Consider the following 5321-nt stretch of genomic DNA (forward strand, 5'->3'; position numbering starts at 1 on the left):
TCGTTGCCTTAAAACGAAATACAGTAGTACAGCTGACAAACAGAAGAAAATTATGTTTTATCGTATGGGAAAAAGTTTTCGAAACTGTTTCATTCGGATAGCTGTTTTTGAAGCTCTGTTAAAAGTTTCGTCCTTTCTGATAAGTGCACTTCATAGAACGCCCGATTTTTACTGTGTGTTGCTCGTTGCCACTCAGGGATCCTTCTAGGAAATGCCAGTGTTGAGAAGAACACGTACTTTTTCACAATATCGTCAGCAAATTCTGCTGAAGTTTCTACTGGCTTACAAAGTATGCTCCACTTAGTGCTCATTGCTCCAAAAATACACAAATGAGATGGTCAGTTTCGAGGTGTGTCATACCAGAAGAAATAAATTTTACAGGTGGGGTTTAGTAGAATCAAGGGAAGTCGCTTCTAGAAGTGAATGGAAATTCCACAATGAATAAAAACTCTCTATTCCAATGCCGGGGAGGGGGGGGGGGGGGGCGGCGGCAGTGCCACCTCTTGTGAACTCCTATTTTAATTGATGGAAATAGCGTGTGGCACCGTTGGCCTGGAGGCCCCTATGCAACTAAGTTCGGCCGCCAAGTGCAAGTCTTATTTCATTCGACGCCACAGTGGGCGACTTCCGCGCCGGAGATGAGGATGAAATGATGATGAGGACAACACAACACCCAGTCCCCGAGCGGAGAAAATATCCAACCCGGCCGGGAATCCGACCAGGGCCCGCATCCATGGGAGTCGAGCACGTTACCGCCCAGATAAGCAGGCGTACTTTTAATTGATCATATAGTATAAGGAAACGGACAAAATGTGAGCAAGTGCTTCGGCTAAGGCTGTGATGGAGCATCCGTCATTAGTGGCATGCTGTGCAAGAAAGTGTAATTCCTCCTTCTCTTTAGTGAATATTGGAATGTTATTTATTTTATATGATTAGCAAGAAGAGATAGCGGAATTATCTTAAAAGATGGGAGCAGCGTTAAAAATCGGTACAATCTGTGATTGTTGGTCCGATACTAAAAGAGTGATGCGTGACCGTAGAAAGAAATGTGTTTCAACACCAGTACTTGTGTCGTATCTTAAAAGGAACGGACTTCTTGAAACAAGTTTTGAATAAATGCAGGTTCTTTTATTTATCATGCAATATGCATTTAAGGCTGTAGCAATGGCGGCCGATCAGTACCATCATCGTATTAGGAACACTCAATTTGGCGCTCTCCGTTAAAGTTTAAAAAAAATTAAAAACAATGTTAGGACAATAATTATTAGTAATAATAACCAGAAGTAATGCAGTTCTGAATGGCACGGAATAATCAAAGTTGTACAATATCACTTTCTGCTTTCTGTGCAGACGGAAGAGGCGCCAAATATAAGAGGACAAGAAAACTTAGCTAGCCCCAGCAAATGTTTTAAAACACAAACAGATCGATAAGTTTACAGTTTTTTATCATCATGTCAGATCTTGAGAATCTGTGGATTCTCTTTCACAATGTTCTGTTACGAAAGACTCAAGTCACAACTTAGATTTAGTTTTTAAAGGCTGTAGAGGAGAAGAGGTTAGTCAAGAGACAGTCCTGTATTTCGAAACATTTGAGAACATCAGCAGTTTTTTTGGCCAAGGATAGTAGGATTAAAAATTTATTCCGTGAATACTTCCAAGGTAATGCTAAAGACTCCAAATCTAATGCGTTGGGCTGACAGATAAGAAACCATCTATAGGCTTGAAGAGACATCCATTGACGTCCGTAAGGCTCTGACATACATAATTCCTAAGAGTAAGAAATATAACGAACGGAACTGTAGAATAATCTTGCCCTTTCCAAATAGGATATAAACCGCTAGAAATAATTAATACAGTCTGTAGGGCTTTATGTTTTGATACTACGGGCGTTGCGTCTGAATATGATATAGCAACGTCGCTATCAGCATAAAAACAGGACATTAAACGTCCCGTCGACGACGAAGTCATTAGAGGCGGTGAGCGAACTTTGTTAAGGACAGGATGATTAAGGAAATCAACCGAACTGCATCCTTTTCAAGGGAACCACAACGGCATTTGTGTCAAGCTATGAGGGGGCGGGGGGGGGGGGGGCGGGGGGAGGGGGACTTGCGGAAAACCTCAGTCTGCATCAGCGGACGGGCAGTTGAATTGCCGTTCTCTAGAATGTGAATCCAGTGTCCATCTTAATGTTGCGACGTATAGCTCGGCTGCTGTCACATACAGTTAGCATGAGAGGATCTTGCTACAGACTTTCGACTTCTGAGAAAGACGGGCCATTAAGTGTAAATTCCTAACACACGAATCAGAACGTTAGAGAAACACTTCGACGAACTTCACAAGGATGAAAGGCTGGTCTGTGACTACACAAAGTAACACTTTTTACACATTGATTGACAACATTTATTTCCAACTAAATACCTGGGTTTAAGGAATGGTGTGTGTTATAGGCGCATACGTAACAACAGAAGCTTTTCTCGTGCCTACCACCTGCGACAAAGACTTAAAAATGACATTTGTTCATCATGTTTCTCCTGTCTGTTCAACACATCTAATGTTTTTTAATTTACGTTATTTAAAATATGCATATAAAAATGACGGTGTACAAGACTCAACAAAGGAAAAAAAAGAAAGAAAGAAAAAGCTATGGCTTTTTCAATAACAGAGCTAAAGTTGTTTTTTATCGATCGATGAGAAACACTCCCATATCTTAACACCACCTGCTCCGTACTTGAATGTTGACACTACACATGACGGCAGGTAAGGGCCTCCAGTCATTTGTGGAACCCAAACCCTCCTATCTGACTGCTGCAGGGTATAGCATGATTCATCGTTCGAAGTCATTCGTTTCCAGTCATCCACTGTCCAGTGGCATCGCTCGTTACCCGTCTACATCGTCAGTTAGCACTGATTACAGAAATGTTTGGCTTATAAGGAGCTGATCGACCAAGGTACTCCAACCTTTTTAACTCGCCATGCACAGTCATTCTGCTACTTGGACTGCTGGTGGCACTTGGAAGTTACGAGTGAATCCTTGCGTTGATTTTGTAATGTCGGGGCTGCAGACTGGGCGAGGAAACACTATGTAATGTGGCGTCGTCTTGCAATCGCCGTATGCGGCCGATCATTGTGGTGGATGTTTCAACATCACATTTCAACATGACATATCCCCGGATTCGATTTTGTGATGCAGTTTGCAAAGGCTGTCATGATAGATGTTGGCACTGGCGGTTGGTCTATGCCACAGAAAATCGACCAGGAATACATTTTCTTTACCTCAAAATACCACACTCAGTAGCTTCCATATGGGCAGAACTGGTATGACTGTGGTCTTTGATAGTGAACACGTGTTCCTCCACAGTATGAAACGGCCTGTTTCTGCAATCTCATACAACTGTCGTTTATCGTTTGCAGTCACGATGAGATTCGAAGACAGAGAACACTCTTGTCGTACTATCGCCTCAAAAACAGTAACACACTCCATAGGTGTTACTCGATGTGATCTTGTTTTGCCGAAGTAAGATCGTCCAGGCACCGATTTTTGTGGAGGTCCAGTCCGTCCAACACAGTTTCATACAGCGTGCATCGCGAAGCATGGCAAAATATCCCAGGCAGATATGCCGTAATGAATCGTCCTTTGTCCTCCGCTTCTCTTTCACAACGTGGACCACTTAGTCCGTCATCAGAGATGCCCGACTATTAACCGTCCAGGCATATACACTGTTGATCATTGAAATTTGTAAGATGAATTCAAGAAAAGTGATGTAAGCCATATTTCCATTCAATGTGTTACACTTGATATCTGTTCTCTGTACATTTTTCAACAATAATTTTCAATAGTCGATATGTTACGCAACAGAGGTCCTGAGAACAAAAAATGTGATCTTTGGTTGCTAGTAACATTGTCGCTGCTACAGTATTCTATAAGAGAAGCTAGTGAGTGATTTTGATGTTGGCTATGCAACTGAGCGGCCTGAAATAGCTTGCAGGAAACAGAGATAGAGATGCAGAGGATGGTGAATTTTGGAATATGATTTGGTAAAGATAATGTTGTTGCTGCACTGCTTGTTCAAAAGCTGTATTCCAAAAACTGAAACTCATCCTCAGACAATTACAGCAGTCTTTACAAAATTTGCCTTTTTTAAACAAATATAACACTGCCACGAAATTAATTATTGAATTGGAAAAGGAGAGGTAAATATACAACCTCTGAGTGTAAGTCACGTGAATACATAACTTTGCTTAATCACATCTGGACGATGAAATTAACTAACCCAAACAAATAAAGAAAAATTCCATTACAAGCTTCCATTATCCAAACACATCATAACTACACACAAGCAAGCAGTGCAGTGACAACATTACCCCAGTTCTTAACTTGTCAAATTAATCTTTACCAAATCACATTCCAAAATTCATCATCCTCTGTATCTTTAACTCTTCTCTGCAAGGTATTTCAGACTGGCCAGTAGCAAAGAGATCACCCAACTCCCTCATTAGTTTCTCTTCGAATGCTACAGCAATAGCAATAGCAATGCTACTAGCAACTACAGATCACATTGCTTGTGCTCAAACCTCTCTGAAAATAACTGTATGAAAAATGTCCAAAGAGCAGATACGAAGTATAACACACTGGCAAAAGAGTCACAAAAATATACCAAATCTAGGCACTTGCTTTATTGTCAACAAGAAAATGATCGATTCAGTCTTGGATTTTTTTCTTCAAGTTGTGCAAGAATTTCAACGGTGTCTTTCAAATCTATGAATAAAGCTTATGCGATAGTAAATTTCCATGCTCCCACAAATGAATCAAACAAAAAAGAATCAGAATTAGTCGACAAAATTAGGGAATAACTTGAAGAAACAACTGACAAAGTTCCAAAACACCATTCCATAATTTTGATGGGCGATTTTAATGCACAAATTGGTAGAGGAAAAAAGTATACACAAATTGTTGGTGACTACCCTGCACATAAAAGAACAAATAAAAATGGTGAGCGACTAATTGATATTTGCAAGAACTGTGATCTTCTTTTAAAATCCACAGCCTTCAAGCGTCTACCTCGAAAAGCCAAAACACCCTAACGCAATGTTTGGAGAATTCCAGCTGGACCATGTAGCTATTTCTAAAAAAAAGCCACCAGGTAAATTTTCAATGTTAAAGTTTTAAGGAATGCCAACATTAATTCTGATCATTGTCTCTGGTAAAAATGAATATCATCCCAGATAGCCGAAACAATCTTTCCAATATTTCAAGAAAAACAGACCTCCAAAATTTTATGTATGTAAACTGAAAGATGTCAACAACAAATTAACAGATACTC

The sequence above is a fragment of the Schistocerca serialis genome, chromosome 6, assembly GCF_023864345.2.
Source record: "Schistocerca serialis cubense isolate TAMUIC-IGC-003099 chromosome 6, iqSchSeri2.2, whole genome shotgun sequence".
Lineage (NCBI taxonomy): Eukaryota > Metazoa > Arthropoda > Insecta > Orthoptera > Acrididae > Schistocerca > Schistocerca serialis.